This window comes from Cervus elaphus, chromosome 29 (assembly GCF_910594005.1).
Source record: "Cervus elaphus chromosome 29, mCerEla1.1, whole genome shotgun sequence".
NCBI classification, from domain to species: Eukaryota; Metazoa; Chordata; class Mammalia; order Artiodactyla; family Cervidae; genus Cervus; species Cervus elaphus.
Window position 1 is genome coordinate 37,824,716 of NC_057843.1, and position 21,347 is coordinate 37,846,062.

A 21,347-nucleotide genomic window follows, 5' to 3' on the forward strand; every position below is an offset into this window, starting at 1 on the left:
CCTAGTGTCTCTCATTTCTTTCAGAAAGTCTATAGGAACTAAAGACTTCTTTGAAGCAGCCCCACAGATTGCTTGAGTTTAAAAAAAAAAAAAAGAAAAAGAAGAAAGAAAGAATTTGCTGTTATTTGATATGTGGAGACCATGTTGAGGTTTAAATGTCTGGATTTTCCTTTGACTAGCCCATGCTAAGAGTGTTGTAATTGAAAGTGAAAGTGTCATTGCTGTCAAAGTGTGGTTCATGCATCTGTGCCCACCCACCAACTGTTACTGGTCTACAAAGCCCTGTGTGGTTGGTGCTTTATAAGAGGGCTGCAAATGATCAAGCTGTGGCCACAGATGTGCCTTTATACGTCAACATGATTTTGCATGAGCGAGGGATTTTTTTTTTAAGCTTTAACTTTTGGGGCTGTATATATAAAACAACCTGTATTTTAAACAACAGATTTACATTAACCTTGGAGGCAACTGTTTGATTCCCCAGGACAGATGGATACGGCTCCTTTACTCCTATCACCCAAGAAAAATTAGTTGACTTTGTCATGATCTACCTGAAACTGCTTTTTACCACTTTTTTTCCCTCTGTGGCAGTTTTCTAGGTGGAGAGGAAGTGTCTGAACCTGTGCCCCCTGTGTCTTGGGTTTTAGTTACAATTGGAGGTCAGCATCCACTTATGTAATTACTTATGTTTGCTGGGAAGTAGAAACGTTATCTCCCAATATGTTTTCCATTTTAATTATGTTTCTCTCCCAACATACATTTTCCTCTGTGGTTTGGTGTAAAGAAATTTGTTGTTACATAAACCTGTACTTGGACCCCAGGACTGCTACCTACTTGCTGGTTGTGTTACTTTGGACATAGGACTCTCAGCTTCCATTTCTCATCAGACAAAGGCGATAACCTTACTTATTTTGCCAAACCGCTGTAAGGGCTTATGTATGTGTTCATGCTCACTCATGTCTGACTCTTTGTGACCCCCTGGGCTGTAGCCTGCTAGGTTCCTCTGTCTATGGAATTCTCCAGGCAAGAATACTGGAGTGGGTTGCCATGCCCTCCTCCAGGGGATCTTCCTGACCCAGGTACTGAACTTGTGTCTCCTGCACTGCAGGCAGATTCTTTATGTCTGAGCCACTGGGGAAACCCCTGCAAAGGATTAAATGATATAATTTATGCAGAACAGGGATCTTCCTGACCCAGGGATCGAACCCATGTCTCCTGTGGTTTTTGCATTCCAGGCAGAGTCTTTACTGCTGAGCCACTGGGGAAGCCCAAAACATTTCCTATCCTCCTTTCAAAGGAAGGGTATCTCTCAGTCCCCATCCTGCTGCCATGTTGGAGGGACCAAGTTTCCTATAGACCAGAGTCCATTAACCAAGCTTCTCCTTCCAGACCCCAAGGAAACACAGGTTCAAGACTGTAATTCTACTCACTACAAAGACAACCTTTTTGCATAATCATTGCTTTTTATGTTCACTACCTTGTGCAATATATGTAGCAAGTACTCAAATATTTGCTGAGTGAATAAAGCAGGGGTCTCCAACCCCCGGCCCTGTTAGGAACCTGGCTGCATAGCAGGAGGCGAGCAAGTGAAGCTTCATCTGCTACTCCCCACTGCTTGCATTATAGCCTAAACCATTCTGTGCCCCCCACCTTTGCCACCTAGGTCTGGAAAAACTGTCTTCCATGAAGCCAATCCCTAGTGTCAAAAAGGTTGGGACTGTGGGAATAAAGGAATGAATGGTCTCAAACTTTCTGTTCCAGATCAGGATCTTGGCTTTACCTTTACATGATTAAAAAAAATTTATTAATCTTTTTACCCTGAAATAATCCATCTCAAATGTAAATTTAATATCTTTCTTCTAGAAAAACTAAAAAAAACCCAGAAAACTAAAAACACAAGGAGCTTCTCCCCATTTCTGCACCTCAACTTCTTATTTCTAGCAATTAAGATTTCATGAAATATTTGCCCCCAGCCTAAGCTGTCATACCTCGTTATAGAGGGCATTTACTGTTACGAGCATATTTTCTGCAAATCCCAGGATTTTCACTTCTGCACGAAGTCTGGCTGAGCAGACTTTGTTATCCCCCAATCCAGCTTTTAAGACAAATTACTTATACTAGTAGCGAAGGGTTCCTTAAGTTCTGGCTCTGTGGTTATATACTAACTGTGATAGGAAATTCAATGTATTATCTTTAATTCCTTCAAAATACAGCCAGATAAGATTCATTATTTTACATAGGAAGAAACTAAGGCTGAGAGAGCATCAGCTGCCTCTGGTGATGTAGCTGGTTAGTGGCAGAGTTGCCTTCAACCCAGGTCTACACCTTCTCTTAGCCTTAAGGCTGGTTGTAAAGGAACAGACAGACTCAACTAGGCCTTTATGAAATTACTCCCCATTTCCCGCTTCTCCACAGTATTCTGCCCCATACCCCTAATGGTTGTGAATATCTACCCAAGCCATTGCTATTACAAATGGAGAGTGTTGCATTATCCTTCAGTGTTTTGAGGTTAGGAGCCTGAGAACCACAACACGCTATTTCCCTCATCAGCCTTCCTCTGTCTGAAGCTCCACAAGAAAGTTTCTGAGAATTCTAGTTCTTCACCCTGACCAGTATTGACCAGAGTGACTCCTGCTTAAATCTGTAAATGATGTCTAGAAAACATAAAACCTTGCAGCAAAAATTCACGGCTCCAACATTTGGCTGAGAGGTTGTGTTTGACTTCCTTCTAGTTCTTACAGAATTACCACTTTTCCCTCCCTTGATTTGGTGCCCTCATGACCATACCAGCAGGTTCTGGCCATTCCCCTTAGTGACTGAAGGTAAAGTCACTACCAGGGTAGTCATTACAGGGTAAAAACGTGGGCTGTTCCACCCACACATAGCCATTTTAGTCATCTTGTAGTATCTTATTTTTACATACGATGTCACCTGTGTTAGAGAGGCTTCTGTGACCTTCTGTGTCCTGTCTCAGGACAGGGATGGTGTTTTATTATCTCTGTATCCCTAGTGCCCAGTATAGTGCTTATGCCAAATCAGTGGTAAAATAAATAAGAAAGGATAAGAGTCCAGTTTTCCCATGACTTCACCTTCCAAACATAGCTTTAGACTCTAACAATGCTCTTTCTCTCAAGTCTTGGTGTATTGCCCTCGTTGAGCTAAATAATAGCTCCTAAGGAGCTTATTGGGCTTCCAGGTAGTACTAGTGTAAAGAACCTGCCTGCCAATGCAGGAGACATAGAGATGTGGGTCCGATCCCTGGGTTGGGAAGATCCCCTGGAGGAGGGCACGGCAACCCACTCCAGTATTCTTGCCTGGAGAATCCCATGGACAGAGGAGCCTGGAGGAACTACGGTCCACAGGGTTGAAAAGAGTCAGACACAACTGAACCCACCTGGCATGAACAAGGAGCTTTTTAAAGTCTTAAAAGACTTTGTGGCCTAAATGAAATTATTTCTAAAGACAGAAGGATGGAGCAATGGGTAGGTATACATGTAGGGGGAAGGGTAGGGACTTCCCAGAATCCCTCAGAACACATGCAAACACAGCCACCTACTTTTCCTACAGTGACTGAAGGCAAGTCTGGAGGCAAGTCTTTAAGATGATACTCCTAAGACTTCTAGTTACTGCCTTAAGGTCAAGCCCAGAATTTCACATCAGTCCTTCTCTACTCCTGACAACATCTACCAGTCAAAAGGAAGATATCTGTTACCCTTTACAAGTTTCTCATCCTTTGTCATCAGCCCCACTATGTTCTTAGATACAAAGAGTGTTGAAAGCAGGATGTTTAACAACAGAGTTTAGGGAAAAAAATAATAATGCTAAAGGAATATGGCAAGGTGACATAGTTATTAAGGAACCATACCAATTAAGCTTGAAAAGCTGACTCACTTGATGATAGATTGACTAGAAGATTTTAAGAACATATTTCAGTTGGTAGTGGTAAGTTCATTTGAGGATAAGATCTTGAGAGTCAAGCTGAAATGAAAGATTCCTGTCTCTGATATCACTGTGAAACACAAGTGAGGCTGAACTTTAGAATGAGATACTTCATAGAAGGAGAGAGCAAGAAGGGCATTTAAGAACTGTTTCATTCTAACTCCACTCCCACAGAGAAGTAAAGTCGCTAGTCTGAGATATCATAGGGTTTTAGAGCAAGAAGGAGACCTTATAAATTTACCTCCTAAAAGAAGAGTGCCTTCTAGAGCATCATGAAAAATGGCATTTCCAGGCTATGAGACTATTTCTAGGAACTGGGAGGTTAACTTTTGATGAGTATCTCAAGTTGTAAGCAAGTCCTTTTCAGTTCTGGGTGAAATTCTACTTAAATGTAACTTGTACCCATTGAACTTGACTTTCGTGTCTTCCCTTAATAACCCTTCTTCAGGAGAAATACACCCAACTTTTAAGGTATTACTAGGTTATGGTGGTTTCCAGCCCCATTATCATCTTTGGTGCTTCCTCCAGATTTATTTCCACATATCAGTGTTCCAGTTAACAGATAGATCCCAGAATAGACCAAACATTCTAGATGCAGTCAGGTGTAGACAGAGTAGGAAGACAGCAAGACTATTTTCTCCCAGCTTTGGACAATATCCTGCTATTGGTGGTTCTGAAGTTCTCCTTAGTTTTTGGCAACTGGATTTCAATTCAGCTTGCACTTGTAGCTGTGGCACAGTTATAGTTTACAAGTATGGTATCAGTCATATTTTTTCATATTAAGCCTCCAGAAAGAAGTCAATTTCTTAACAGTTGCTTTGTCAGCCTGACTTCTTCTCCAATCATATTAATTTATTCACATGCATATAAATGTAATACTTTATTATATGCTATGCTACAAATAAAGATATTCTGTGTCCTTGGCACTTCCCTGAATTACCAAACTGGTAATGTTACTAAAAAAAGAAATGGAGTAAATTGGACAAGTTATTTAACTTCTCTGAACCAAATTTCCTTATCTCTGAAAGAGGAGTAGTTTCCCTACTCCCTTACCTGTTAGGAAGGCTGCTTCTCAGGTGGCTTAGTGGTAAAGAACCCACCTGCCAATGCAGGAGACACATGTTTGATTCCTGGATCAGGAAGATTCCCTGGAGGAGGAAATGGCAACCCACTGCAGTCTTCTTGCCTGGGAAATACCACGGGCTATAGTTCATGGGGTCACAAAAGAGTCAGACACGACTTAGCTGCTCAACCAGAATCAAAACACATTTAAAAATGCTTGTCAGGGAGTCCATTGGTAGTCCAGTGGTTAAGAATCTGCCTGCTAAAGCAGGGGACATGGATTTGATCCCTGGTCTGGGATGATTCCACATGTTGCAGGGCAACTAAGCCTGAATGCCGCAACTGCTGAATCAGAGTTCTAGAGCCCACCGTCCACAACTGCTGAAGCCTGCACACCCTGGAGCCAGTCCTCTGCAACAAGGGAAGACGTGGTGATGAGAAGCCTGAGCAACGCAACTAAAGAAAGTCCATACACAGCAACAAATACCTAGTGTAGCCAAAAATAAATACATATTAAAAATCTTTTGCAAATTTTAACTTGTCACAGGAATCTAACTTAGAATGATGATGATTTGTCACTAATGTTGATAGAATTAGTTTGTGTTTTATTTGCTCCCTTCTTACTCCTGTTCGTAATGCCTGGTGATTTTTTTTAATATCAGCCTTGCTCCCATTACTCCTCACTCATCATGAAAAATCCTCCAGGCCCAGTGCATTTCTCATCTCCCCTCAGGTCTCCAGTGCTTCTCCCTCCCGTAGAAGCTCCCATCCACTCTGAATTTCTTTGCTTTATGGTCTGTTCCACACATCAGACAATTTTATGTGGCCTTGTTTTTTATACAACTTTTCGTATGTATGATGTATTCCTCCCACTTCCTATAAAGTCCCCAGGGTGAAGCATACCTAATACAGACTTTGTATCTCACACAATGCTGATTGAGGTTCAGACTTTCAAGACAAAACTGGATAGATCCTGGGAACTAAACCTTTCCTCCCAGCAGCTCAGAAAGGGAGGACATGCTGTCCGGGTAGTCCGATGAATTTCCCATCGCGCTGATGAACATTCAGAAAAGTAGGGCCTCTATCAGCCTGAGCTTGAACTTTCATTTTGACTGGGGGGGATATAGCTGGAGTTGTCAGTCTGGCATTTTTCCTAACACTTTCAAATGTCACATTTTAGCATCTAGTAATTACTGTTCTTTCCTCCTCTTCATTTTTAGAACACTCAGAAGAGTTTTTGTGTTTTGGAAAGACCCCTCTCGCTCCCCAGCCCTGAATTTTCTGCCTTTAGGAGGGTGGTTCTTGAGGATGACTCCCCAGAGCACCACTCGGAAAGAACGCGAGCAGCTCGTGCTGTCACATGAGTGTCATGCGCTCTGTCTGCAGCCCAGCCATGCAGTGTTTGCAGAGACCAACGAGACCAACGTGACGTTCAATTAAGCAGGCAGGATGTTGGCAACCCCAGAACCTTCTCAAACTTTCACTTAGCAAATTTTCCTTTTAGTTTCTCTTTAGAGTCTCTTCAAAACACAGGTGAAAGTTTGTATCAGAAAGGGAAAAAACATGAATTGTGCATACAAGACTTTTGCCAAACATATCATTATACTTTGGTATGTGTGCCATGTTTTGATTTTCAATAAATACAGAGTTTCTAAAATTTCAAAAATACCTTTAAACTCTTTCAAATTTAATAATTTAGAATGCTAAGTTTAAAGATAATTTTTCAGATTTAAATTGTTAAATGTGTTTTTCAAAACCTTTCAAATACAGGAAGACTATAATGAAAATAAAATTGCCCCTGTACTTATCACATAAACAGAGAGAGTTACTATTATCACCATACCACACAACTTTTACAGTTAAAAAAGCAAAGGAAAGGAGAGGAAGGGAGTAAAAACAAGGAAGGAATATCAGCTTTTAGATTTTCTTCTCAAACCTGTTTTAAAAAATAAGACTCTATGGAAAGTAACCCCAAGAATTTTGAAAGAAATGACAGATATACTGTATTCTTAATAACACTTACACCGCCAGGAGTACCATTGCTGTTTCTGAACATGACAGCATTTCAATGATCAGTAAGTTTTACAGAGCTCTGGTTTGTGTATCACAGAGGACAGATGTGTGTGTGTGTGTGTGTGTGTGTGTGTGTGTGTGTGGGATGCTTTATGAAATTGTGTGTCATCCCTCTGCAGGAGCCATACTATCTTTCTCGCTATCTTTCCAATTTTAGCATATGTGTTGCTGAAGTGAGCATTTAAAGTATTTTTCAAAAGTCTTATGTGAAGTGTGAAAGTCACTCAGTCGTGTCTGACCCTTTGTTACCCCATGGACTGTGGCCTGCCAGGCTCCTCTGTCCATGGAATTCACCAGGCAAGAATACTGGAGTGGGTAGCTGTTCCCTTCTCCGGGGGATCTTCCCAACTCAGGGATCAATCCCAGGTCTTACCATCACAGGCAGATTCTTTACCATCTGAGCCACCAGGGAAGCCCAAGAATACTGGAGTGGGTAACCTATCCCTTCTCCAGGGGATCTTCCCAACCTAGGAATCAAACCTGTGGCTCCTGCATTGCAAGCAGATTCTTTACCAGTTGAGCTACCAGGGAAGCACTATATGTTACCCAAAAATCTTGTAAAATAGAGAAAAGGAGAAAATTACACTGAACTCTACCACTTTAACAAAACTCTATTAATACTTTAGTATACTTCTTTCCAGAGTTTTGTCCAATTCTCACTGTTAACATTCTATTTGCTAGTTTGTTTGTACTCAACATTGTAATAGAAGGGAAGCAATTACTATGAGACTATCTATACCATTGCACCTGGGAGTTCATTGGAAGGACTGATGTTGAAGCTGAAACTCCAATACTTTGGTCACCTGATGCGAAGAGCTGACTCATTGGAAAAGACCCTGATGCTGGGAAAGATTGAGGGCAGGAGGAGAAGGGGATGACAGAGGAGGAGATGGTTGGATGGCATCCCTGACTCGATGGACATGAGTTTGGGTAGGCTCTGGGAGTTGGTGATGGACAGGGAGGCCTGGCGTGCTGCAGTTCATGGGGTTTCAAAGAGTCGGACACAATTGAGGTGATTGAACTGAACTGAACTGAACACCATTGCTCCACTCTGATTTTCTTTTCCTCCATATATGTATATATTATATTTACCTTTGTTTACTACCTTAGGTGTCTAGGGCTTCTATAGCATTTTAGTTAAGGATAAATGGCTTTGATAGCAGTTAACTTTAGTTCTGACTACTAGCTGTGTGAACTCAGGAAAATTATTAAGCAACCTTGTTACAATTGTCTACTGACACTGAGGATAGCACTCTATCTACTTATCAGGTTCTGTGAGCACAAAAAAAGATAATGTATATAAATTGAGTAACAGAATGACAGGCTCATGGTAAGCGTTCAATATATAGAAACTATTTCTGTATTTAAAATTATATCATAGTTATTTCATATTTCTACATAATCTTTATAACTGTCACTTTTATAACTAGATAGTGATCTGTAATGCAAATATATATCACTATGACTAATTCCCTTCTGTTTTGTTTGACGGATTATTTCCAGTTTGGGGCTAGCTAGATAACACTGTATCAGAGAAGGCAATGGCACCCCCACTCCAGTACTCTTGCCTGGAAAATCCCATGGACAGAGAAGCCTGGTAGGCTGCAGTCCATGAGGTCGCTAAGAGTCGGACAGGACTGAGCGATTTCACTTTCACTTTTCACTTCCATGCGTTGGCGAAAGAAATGGCAACCCACTCCAGTGTTCTTACCTGGAGAATCCCAGGGACGGGGGAGCCTGGTGGGCTGCCGTCTATGGGGTCGCACAGAATCAGACACGACTGAAGTGACTTAGCAGCAGATAACACTGTATGGGCTTCCCTGGTGCTTCAGTGGTAATGAATTCACCAGCTAATGCAGGAGACCCAGGTTTGATACCTGGGTTGGGAAGATCCCTCGGAGGAGGAAATGGCAACCCACTGCAATATTCTTGCCTGGGAAGTCCCATAGATGGAGGAGCCTGGCAGGCTATAGTCCATGGAACCACAGAGGAGTTGGACAAGACTTAGCGACTAAACAACAACAACAGGTAACACTGTAACGTACGTTTTCATATAATAACGTATTCCATTTCAGTCTATGGATTTCCTTTTTTAAAAAACCCTTGGAATGCTATTTTTGGATAAAAGTATGAACATCGGCATGATTCTTGCTATTTATTCAATAATTTTTTCTAGTTCATTTTTTAAAAACATGAGTAATCAAAGTAAGTATAGAGTTTTGTACCTTTTTTCTTTCAGTGTTATGGCAAAGCTTTTAAAAAATCATATATGTATATATATATATATATTTACATTCGTAATGAACCTCTCCATGTTTATTGCTTTTTCTGTGTTTTTTTTTCCACTATTTCCTCAGATTAAAATATGTAGAATTCCTTAAGCAAATGGTATGAAAAACTTTAAGAGCCCTGATCTATAGACAAATCACCTTCCTCCCAAATTTGTACTGATTTATATGACCACTAACGACTTGAGTGTGTGTGTGTGTGTGTGTGTGTGTGTGTGTGTAAGTCGCTTCAGCTGTGTGCGACTCTTTGTGACCCTATAGACTATATACAACCAGGCTCAACTTCTGTCAATTTAACAACATATTCTGGAGCATTATGTGTTAAAATTTAAAAATGCTTTTGCCAATGTAATGATTTAAAAGGCCTACTTATAAAAAATAAAAAAATTAAAAAAAATTAAAAAAATAAATAAATAAATAAAAGGCCTACTTAAGTTTTGTTTTGACTTGAATTTTAAATGACTTGTAAAGCCTTTCATTTTTTGAATTTTAAAGCAAGGGGAACTGAGACATTGGGATGTTGCGTGACTTGACTAGCAGCCTGATTATATTCCTCTTTGATCTGTACAACACAAAATCTCAGGCATTGGTTGCTTCCTCTGTACTTCTTGCAGCTGTTCTGTTTTAAAATGGAATTCTATTTTTATAGAACAAATAGAACTGAGCAGAAACCATGCTGTTCTCTTTGAGTTTGCCTCTCCTAACTGGAGCCTGCTTTTGAGAATACACAGTTATAGACAACATGTGTTGTAGGAGGCAGCTGATGACCACCATAAGTGTCCTTACAGGAAAAGTTGACATCACCAAGGTCTTACCGTAAAAGCCAGAAATTTGATTCTGTCAGGACACTCAGAATTAAACTAAAAAATTGGACCATGTTAACCAAATTCCTAGGACTTCAAAATAGTAAGAAATACCATCAACATGCATATCAGAAATTGGTTCACAACATTCTATTTCCATAGAAAAATCTGTATGAAAAGTCAGATTATAATCAGTTTGCTCAGGAGCTATAGAATTACGATGGGGTGGGAAGAGAGGATGGTGGTTGGGATAATGTTAATGGCTGGTCATCAAGCAATGTGACTCCAATGCATACATCACCACGGGAGGGACAGACCACACAGGTAGTAGGAATGCATGTGCTGGAGGGACAGGGACCCCTTGCCACTGGATGCTTTCGAGATTCATAATTACAATTTTCCACATTGGTCTCTTTTCCCTAGACTCTCTGCTTTTGTCCTCAATTCAATTCCATAGTATGTTGTTAAGATCTTCTATGAGCCAATGTTGGTTTGAGTTCTCAGTTTAATTTCTCAGTTGTGTCCAACACTTTGCAACCCCATGGACTCCAGCACGCCAGGCTTCCCTGTCCATCACCAACTCCCAGGGTTTACTCAAACTCATGTCCATCGAGTCAGGGATGCCATCCAACCATCTCATCCTCTGTCGTCCCCTTCTCCTCCCACCTTCAATCCTTCCCAGCACCAGGGTCTTTTCCAATGAGTCAGTTTGTCGCCTCAGGTGGCCAAAGTATTGGAGTTTCAGCTTCAGCATCAGTCCTTCCAATGAATATTCAGGACTGATTTCCTTTAGGATGGACTGGCTGGATCTCCTTGTAGTCCAAGGACTCTCAAAACTGTTCTCCAACACCACAGTTCAAAAACATTAATTCTTCAGCACTCAGCTTTCTTTATGGTCCAACTCTCACATCCACACATGACTACTGGAAAAACCATAGCCTTGACTAGATGGAGCTTTGTTGGCAAAGTAATGTCTCTACTTTTTAATATGCTGTCTAGGTGGGTCATAGCTTTTCTTTTATAGCCAATAAAGCAGAAGTAGATGTTTTTCTGGAACTCTCTCACTTTTTCAATGATCCAACGGATGTTGGCAATTTGATCTCTGGTTCCTCTGCCTTTTCTAAATCCAGCTTGAACATCTGGAAGTTCACAGTTCATGTACTGTTGAAACCTGGCTTGGAGAATCTTGAGCATTACTTTGGTAGCGTGTGAGATGAATGCAATTGTGCAGTAGCTTGAGCATTTTTTGGCATTGCCTTTCTTTGGAATTGGAATGAAAACTGACCTTTTCCAGTGGCCATGGCTGAGTGTTCCAAATTTTCTGGCATATTGAGTGATGCACTTTCACAGCATCATCTTTTAGGATTTGAAAGAGCTCAACTGGAATTCTATTACCTCCACTAGCTTTGTTCATAGTGATGCTCCTAAGGCCCGCTTGACTTCACATTCCAGGATGTCTGGCTCTAGGTGAGTGATCACACCATTGTGATTATCTGGGTCATGAAGATCTTTTTTGTATAGTTCTTCTGTGTGTTGATGCCACCTCTTCTCAATATCTTGTGCTTCTGTTAGACCCATACTATTTCTGTCCTTCATTGTCCCCATCTTTGCATGAGATGTTCCCTTGGTATCTCTAATTTTATTGAAGAGATCTCTAGTCTTTCCCATTCTAACGTTTTCCTCTATTTCTCTGCATTGATCGCTGAGGAAGGCTTTCTTATCTCTCCTTGCTATTCTTTTGAACTCTGCATTCAAACGGGTATGCCTTTCCTTTTCTCCTTTGCCTTTCGCTTCTCTTCTTTTCACAGCTATTTGTAAGGCCTCCTCAGACAACCATTTTGCCTTTTTGCATTTCTTTTCCTTGGGGATGGTCTTGATCCCTGCCTCCTGTACCATGTCACAAACCTCCATCCATAGTTCTTCAGGCTCTCTGTCTATCAGATCTAATCCTTTGAATTTGATGTCATTTCCACTGTATAATAGTAAGGGGTTTGATTTAGATCATACCTGAATGGTCTAATGGTTTTCCCTTTCTTCAATTTAAGTCTGAATTTGGCAATAAGCAATTCATGATCTGAGCCACAGTCAGCTCCCAGTCTTGTTTATGTTGACCATATAGAGCTTCTCCATCTTTGGCTGCAAAGAATATAATCAATCTGATTTCAGTATTGACCATCTAGTAATGTCCATGTGTAGAGTCTTCTCTTGGGTTGTTGGAAGAGGGTGTTTGCTATTACCAGTGCATTCTCTTGGCAAAACTCTCTTAGCCTTTGCACTGCTTCATTCTGTACTCCAAGGCCAAACTTGCCTGTTACTCCAGGTATCTCTTGATTTCCTACTTTTGCATTCCAGTCCCATATAATGAAAAGGACATGTTTTTGGGTGTTAGTTCTAAAAAGTGTTGTAGGTCTTCATAGAACCGTTCAACTTCAGCTTCTTCAGCATTACTGGTTGGGGCATAGACTTGGATTACTGTGATATTGAATGGTTTCCTTGGAAACAAACAGAGATCATTCTGTTGTTTTTGAGATTGCACCCAAGAACTTCATTTTGGACTCTTTCATTTACTATGAGGCTACTCCATTTCTTCTAAGGGATTTTGCCCACAGTAGTAGATACAATGGTCATCTGAAGTAAATTCACTCATTCCAGTCCATTTTAGTTCACTGATTCCTAAAATGTCAATGTTCACTCTTGCCATCTCCTGTTTGACCACTTCCAATTTACACTGATTCCAGGTTCCTATGCAATATTGTCCTTTAGAGCATCAGACTTTACTTCCATCACCAGTCACATCTGCAACTGGGTGTTGTTTTTGCTTTTTCTCTGTAACTTCATTCTTTCTCCATCTTTGGCTGCATCATTGATGTTTTTGAACTGTGCTGTTGGAGAAGACTCTTGAGAGTCCTTTGGACAGCAAGGAAATCCAACCAATCAATCCTAAAGGAAATCAGTCCTGAATATGCATTGGAAGGATTGATGCTGAAGCTGGAGCTCCAATATTTTGGCTACCTGATGCGAAGAACTGACTCATTTGAAAAGACTCTGATGCTGGGAAGGATTGAAGAAGGGAGAGAAGGGGAAGACAGAGGATGAGATGGTTGGATGGCATCATAGACTCAATGGACATGAGTTTGAGTAAACTCTGGGAGTTGGTGATGGACAGGGAAGCCTGGCATGCTGGAGTCCATGGGCTGCAAAGAGTCGGACATGACTGAGTGATTGAAGTGAACTGAACTGAACTTCATTCTTTCCTTAGATATTTCTCCACTGTTCTCCAGTAGCATATCGGGCACCTCCCGACCTGGTGAGTTTATCTTTCAGTGTTCTATCTTTTTCTCTTTTCATACTGTTCATGGGATTCTCAAGGCAAGAATACTGAAGTGGTATTGCATTTGGGTTTGGGTTCTAGGACTTTGCAAATAAATAAACATCCAGCTCCTATTCCTAGGTATGATGCAGGCTTTTGGAGAAAACCAAACACATATGTAATTACAAGTACCATGTGGTGTAAGCTTGACTGTATTACACGACTAGGACCAAGGGCAACCTGCAGAATCTTGAGGTCTAGTTCTTCTATGTGATGTGAGCTTTTATTGTGTACTTTACTTGGCTTATATGTAAAATGGAGACAAGAATAGCCTCTGTTTCATTGAACTGTAAAGGTTAAATAATGTGATACATGTAAAGCCATTAGAACTATGTCTGGCACATGGTATGAAAGTTAGCTACAATGATAAACAATTAACCTCATGATGGCTACTGACAGTATGACATTGGTTATCTATTGTTCCAAGCTCAACAAAAGGAATACTGTATAGTCCAAACCCTCCCCCACACTTTAACACATCTAAATGCCATAGAGGTAGGAAATACATCATCAGAAAAGACAGGATGATCAACTTTTGAAAATGTGATATTTTGGAAGTATTTTTCCTTAGGGTCTTATGTGAGAGCAATACTTTTCTTAGAATAGGCTTCTGACATCTTGTGCTATATATTCTAGGAGAAGCCCGGAGAAACATCTGGGCACTTCCAACATCTCAGCACAAATGACATCACTAGGATTCTTATCCATCTATGCCAACATCTGGCAGATACGAGGGTTACATTCATCTTTGGCTTCTCAGCCTAGTGGTGAGCGACAAAGACCATAATTTAGCCATCTTAAATCACCAGAGGCTTGTGGATAGTAAGAGCTCATCAACTGCTGACTGATTAAATAACTGGCTTTGATGATAGACATTGGTTTTTCTCTCTAGCATCCATTTATAATTTGGGGTCCTACCATACTCCACACTTTCAGTTCACATGTACTGAGTGGAAAAAAGGGGCAATGCCAAATAAAGTTCAAACTACATTACAATTGTGCTCATTTCACATGCCAGCAAGGTTATACTCAAAATCCTTCAAGCTAGGCTTTAGCAATATGTGAACCAAGAATTTCCAGATGTACAAGCAAGGTTTTGAAGAGACAGAGGAACCAGAGATCAAATTGCCAACATTCGTTGGATCATGGGGAAAGCAAGAGAGTTCTAGAAAAATATCTACTTCTGCTTCATTGATTACACCAAAGCCCTTGTCTGTGTGGATCACAACAAAGTGTAGAAAATTCTTAAAGAAATGGGAATACCAAATCACTTTACCTGTCTCCTGAGAAACTTGCATGTGAGTCAATTGGCAAGAGCTAGAATTGAAGGTGGAACAACTGACTGGTTCAAAACTGGGAAAGGAGTACGTCAAGGCTGTATATTGTCATCCTGTTTATTTAACTTATATGCAGAGTACATCATGCAAAATGCTGGGCTGAATGAATCACAAGCTGGAATCAAACTGTTGGGAGAAATATTAACAACCTCAGATACACAGATGATGCCACTCTAATGGCAGAAAGTAAAGAAGAACTAAAGATCCTCTTGATGAAAGTGAAAGAGGAGACGGAAGAAGCTGGCTTTAAATTCAGCATTCAAAAACTAAGATCATGGCATCCGGTCCCATCACTTCATGCCAAATAGATGGGGAAAATGTGGAAGCAGTGACAGATATCATTTTCCTGGGCTCCCAAATCACTGTGGATGGTAACTGAAGCCAGGAAATGAAAAGATGCTTGCTCCTTGGAAGGAAAGATATGAGAAACCCAGATAACATATTAAAAAGCAGAGACATCATTTTGCTGACAAATGTCCATATAGTCAAAGCTATGGTTTTTCCAGTAGTCATGTATAGATGTGAGGGCTGGACCATTAAGAAGGCTGAACTTCAAATAATTGATACTTCTGAATTGTGGTGCTGGAGAAGACTCTTGAGAGTCCCTTGGACTGCAAAGAGGTCAAACCAGTCAATCCTAAAGGAAGTTAATCCTGAATATTCACTGAAAGGACTGATGTTGAAGCTCCAATACTTTGGCCACTTGATTCAGAGCTGACTCATTGAAAAAGACCCTGATGCTGGGAAAGATCAAAGGAAAAAGGAGAAGGGGGTGGCAGAAGATGAGACAGTTAGATAGCATCACTGACTCAATGGACATGAATCTGAGCAAACTCTGTGAGATCGTGGAGAACAGAGGAGCCTGGCATGCTGCAGTCCATGGGATCACAAAGAGTCAGACATGACTTAGTGACTCAACAACAACAACAGTTGAGTGGAGCTCCAAACTTAAGACATCACTCACATATTCTTTTTCTTCTAGTGATAGGTTTAGGAGAGGGCACATGACATAAACTTGTCTAGAGTTAATACATGAATTGCTGCAAATGCTGGCAAAATGGCTTTTTGTGTGTGTGTGTGTAGATTTGAACATGGAAGGTTTAATAACTACTGCAACCACCTTGTGATCACAAAGGAAGATGATTTTCAAATGTAGAGTCAACAAAAAGGCAACGGAGTGAAGAGATAGTGGAGAGATACAGAAGATACTGTTAGACCTCTCTGCCCAACTTAACTTTGGCGGCACCTTTGACTCTTCAGTTAACATAAGCTGACACGTTCTGCTTTTTAATTTAAGCCAGTTTGCATCAGACATTCTTTTGCTTGTAACCAAGTGATATAACTTCTTCTGCAAAGTGCATGTTAAAATAAGTTAATTTTTTTCTACACTCATGGCCAAAGCAGCTCCTAGTTGCTATTTTTTTACTCAATCAAGAAATGGTTTTCCCAGTAGTCATGTATGGATGTGAGAGTTGGACTATAAAGAAAGCTGAGTGCTGAAGAATTGATACTTTTGAACTGTGGTATTGGAAAAGACTCTTGAGAGTCCCTTGGCCTGCAAGGAAATACAACCAGTCCATCCTAAAGGAAATCAGTCCTGAATATTCATTGGAAGGACTGATGTTGAAGCTGAAACTCCAATACTTTGAACACCTGATGCGAAGAGCTGACTCCCTGGAAAAGACCCTGATGCTGGGAAAGATTGAAGGTGGGAGGAGAAGGGGACGACAGAGGATGAGATGGTTGGATGGCATCACTGACTCAATGGACATGAGTCTGAGTAAACTCTGGGAGTTGGTGATGGACAGGGAGGCCTGGCATGCTGCAGTCCATGGGGTTGCAAAGAATCAGACATGACTAACTGAACTGAACCGACTGAATCAAGAAATACATAATGGGCTCTTGTTATGTGGTGAGATGTCACCAAGTTTAAGCAAGTTCCTTGTCCTACAATTCAATTGGAATTCATCATCTCTGTATTTTCCTCTCACAAGGAATACATCTCCTTTACCCAGGTAAGTTTTGATCCAGAAATGAGATCCTTTGAACTGTTCTCGGTTCTAAGCCTACCTTCCTCTACTCAGGCCAGCTGGTGGTAGGGCTCTGATTCAGCAAACCTTCTTTACCAGCCTTCTTTGCCAGCTGGCTTCCTGTTTAATAAACGGGAAGCCTTAGGGACTGGAATGTGGGAGGGGGAGAATTCCTTCCTATTTCTAGTTCCTGAATGTGTCGTAGCAGCACACAGCAGAAAGGGAACTGTTCTCTGCAGTTCTAATATTGGGTTTCCTTGGTATCACTTCTTACTCTTTCTGCCTTCTAATATTTTTATAACCAATTCCTTATATGAAATACACTGTTTTTCTGATTGAACCCTGGCTGGTACAGTATTTGATACTAGGAGTGGTCTCAGGAAACAGACTTTCAAATGAGGAATCTGGATTCATTTGCTTTGCACTCAGAGCTAAGCTCTTCACCAATGGATGATGGGAAGTGGTAATTTATGAAATGTGATGACATCATGATTTATTGATGACAGATAACATCATCATCTGTTCTTCTTAGGTTTAATGCCACTGGGCAGCTGGCTTTAGATCAAGTAACTGCTGTATGTGATCATTATGGTAGAGAAGATGACTATAAGGAATGTAAGGTGAAATGGCTACTTCTGATGCTGATATGGTGCTTGCAGGAAAAAAATTACAAGCTCATATCTTTCAACTCAAATCATCTTCAGGGCATCAGAGGGCTCCTAAGGCTGCCCCTAAGAGTATCTCTTATTCCCTCTACATATAGGAGATATATCTAAAACATTCACACCCAAACTAAGCATCCACATACTGGCCAAGTCTCACATGTCAAAGTTTAGGCAGTAATTTGGAAGGTATAGGACTCTGAGGAATGGAAACATTTGAGTGAACTTGGATGAAGCTGAAAATCTTGAATCTCCCAAGTATCCTTGAGCTTCCTTTGAATAAGCCTCTATTTCCTATTTGATGATACTAGCCTTCCTTTGCTTGAAAATCTGTAATGGCTATATATGGAGCAATTGCCTTGCATGGAGATCCCTATTCATTTTAAACTCCTTTGCTCCCAACTTTCATGGCCTTCAGTCTTTTATCTGGAGTCAGATCCCAGTCTGCTTAGGGAGAGAAGGGCACAGTCTTGTTCAGGAGGAAGAGGGTTATACTCTAAAAGAATAGCAAGATTTGGTCAAATTTATATTAGAAGAAACATATCTAATATAACAGAGGGTGGATTCTAAGGTATCAGACCAAGGTGGGTTGGGGCCAAATTTAGGTAGCCTTGATATAATACACTTTCCATAGATTTTTGGACTTAATGCTATGGTAAACTGTTACAATAATAGCCCCCAGAGAATCATGCCACTCTGTATATTGTGCCCTTATGTAACCCCTTCCACAATGGTTTTTGGCATAGTTGTCTGACTTGCTTTGGCCAATGAGACTGGAACAAATTTGATGCAAACAGAAACCTGTAAAACTTTTGCATGTTGGGGCTTGCCTTCTTTTTTCCTATTCTGGACCAGCTTCCACGTTGATGAAGCCTGACTAACCTGCTGGAGACACAAGGCCCACTAGCAATCAGCAGCAACTCCAAGACACGTAAGGCTGGTTGAGACCAGCATCTTTCAGCCAATCTGTCAAGCCACCAGACTGACTGCAAACACATGAGTAAGCCCAGCTGACATGTAAGGAAGAAATGCCCCAGTTGAGTCCAGCCCAAATTACTAACCTACAAAATCATGAAAACATATGATAAACATAAGCCACTAAGTTTTGTTATACAGCAAAAGCTAGGTAAAACAAATGTATCAGTTTGAGCAGCTGGGAGTGGCTCAGTTGGCTTGGCTCAGAAACCTATGTTCAACAATACATTCAATGATATCAACTTGATAGAATTTCTCTGGAATAATGTATAGAAAGGATTCTAATGGCTTCATTTCAGTTCAGTTCAGTTGCTCAGTCGTGTCCGACTCTTTGCGACCCCATGAATCACAGCACGCCAGGCCTCCCTGTCCATCACCAATGCCAGGAGTTTACTCAAACTCATGCCTATCGAGTTGGTGATGCCATCCAGCCATCTCATCCTCTGTTGTCCCCTTCTCCTCCTGTCCCCAATTCCTCCCAGCATCAGGGTCTTTTCCAATGAGTCAACTCTTCGCATGAGGTGGCCAAAGTATTGGAGTTTCAGCTTCAGCATCAGTCCTTCCAATGAACACCCAGGACTGGTCTTCTTTACGATGGACTTGTTCGATCTCCTTGCAGTCCAAGGGACTCTCAAGAGTCTTCTCCAACACCACAGTTCAAAAGCATCAATTCTTTGGCACTCAGCTTTCGTCACAGTCCAATTCTCACATCCATACATGACCACTGGAAAAACGATACCCTTGACCAGACGGACCTTTGTTGGCAAAGTAATGTCTCTGCTTTTTAATATACTATCTAGGTTGGTCATACCTTTCCTTCCAAGGAGTAAGTGTCTTTTAATTTCATGGCTGCAGTCACCATCTGCAGTGATTTTGGAGCCCCCAAAAATAAAGTCTGACACTGTTTCCACTGTTTCCCCATCTATTTCCCATGAGGTGATGGGAGCAGATGCCATGATATTCATTTTCTGAATGTTGAGCTTTAAGCCAACTTTTTCACTCTCCTCTTTCACTTTCATCAAGAGGCTTTTTAGTTCCTCTTCACTTTCAGCCATAAGGGTGGTGTCATCTGCATATCTGAGGTTATTGATATTTCTCCCGGCAATCTTGATTCCAGCTTGTGCTTTTTCCAGCCCAGCATTTCTCATGATGTACTCTGCATATAAGTTAAATAAGAAGGGTGACAATATACAGTCTTGACGTATTCCTTTTCCTATTTGGAACCAGTCTGTTGTTCCATGTCCAGTTCTAACTGTTGCTTCCTGACCTGCATATAGGTTTCTCAAAAGGCAGGTCAGGTGGTCTTGTATTCCCATCTCTTTCAGAATTTTCCACAGTGTGTTGTGATACACACAGTCAAAGGCTTTGGCATAGTCAATAAAGCAGAAATAGATGTTTTTCTGGAACTCTCTAGCTTTTTCGATGATCCAGCGGATGTTGGCAATTTGATCTCTGGCTCCTCTGCCCATTCTAAAACCAGCTTTAACATCTGGAAATTCATGGTTCACGTATTTTGAATGGCTTAGGGAGATAGGAATAATGGAGTAATATATCATGTAACCTATGTGTCTTTCCTCACCTTGAAAGGGTCCAAGGAATGTTTCCCTCATTAAAGCATTGAGAAATGTGTTAGTGAGGGAGCCCCAGCAACCTTGAATACCTCCAAGGAGCTGTTTTCTGTAGGCCAAAGTTGATGCTGGGTAATGCTGCCACTGAGATGGGCTTCCTGATTTCAATGGAGATGAAATCTGGATCCCAGAGTGGGGGGTGGGGCGGTGGGTGGCTGGCCTACCAAAACACTACTTGACCCGGATGATAGAAATTTGACTTAGCACAATTGAGAATCAGCTTCTTACCCAGTTCCTAGACCCAACCAGTTCACAGATCTGAATTTCCTGGTTGAAGAGGAAAATTGGACCCTTAAGAAAGGACTGTGCAACAATGCTGCAAATACTTAGCGGAGGTCTTCCTCTAAAATATCCCTAAAGGGACATAGTCATTTACTAAGGTGTCTGTGCATTGGGAGAAATGGAAATACCCAAACTTTTCAGGGATTCCAAAACACTACTCTGAAATCACACTAATCCTTAGGAACCCCAAATACCACTGTGATCTAATGGTCAAAATAGGGGCCTAGAGTGATCAGGTGATAAACAAAGTTTGGGCCCAAATCCAGCTCATCATGGATCTGTGACCCATGCATCCGTTAAAAATGATAATTAGGAAGCCTAGTCAGCAACGTATTTGTGGTTTTACTCATGCGTGCTCAGTCGCTTCAGTCATGTCTGACTCTCTGAGACCCTATGGGCTGTAGCCTGCCAGGCTCCTCTGTTCATGGGATTCTCCAGGAGAAAATACTCGAGTGGGTAGCCATGCCCCCCTCAGGGGGATCTTCCCAACCCAAGGACTGAACATCTCTTATGTCTCCTGCATTTGCAGGCAGGTTCTTTACCACTAGCACCACCTGGGAAGCTCATCTGTGAACTTATGTACAATGATGGATTTGAAAAAAGGACAGAAAATGACATGTTAACAACTATACAGAGATGATGTACAAGTCTGGACAAAGCAAATGCTAACAGCAAAAATGAAAATACTTGCTGGATGATGGCGTCATAGGTGATTTTTGCTTGTTTGGCCTTTCTTAAGTCCTCAAACTCTCCCAAATGCTGTTTTTGCTTTCTTTGTAAAAGGGACTTTTTTTTTTTTTTTTTTTTTTAAGACTTAGAACTCATTTAGCTCTTCTTCTTTGAGGATTACCATTGTACAACTTTCTGGCCAATCATATTAACGTCATGGTAAGTAAGAACG

General features: G+C 41.1%; 1 non-coding gene across 1 annotated transcript; it reads right to left on the minus strand.

Moving 5' to 3' along the window:
* Positions 1–7,145: 7,145 nt before the first annotated feature.
* On the minus strand, positions 7,146–7,252 carry LOC122686351. The gene has a single exon (XR_006338720.1). It is a non-coding gene; the product is annotated as a U6 spliceosomal RNA (small nuclear RNA).
* Positions 7,253–21,347: the final 14,095 nt, after the last annotated feature.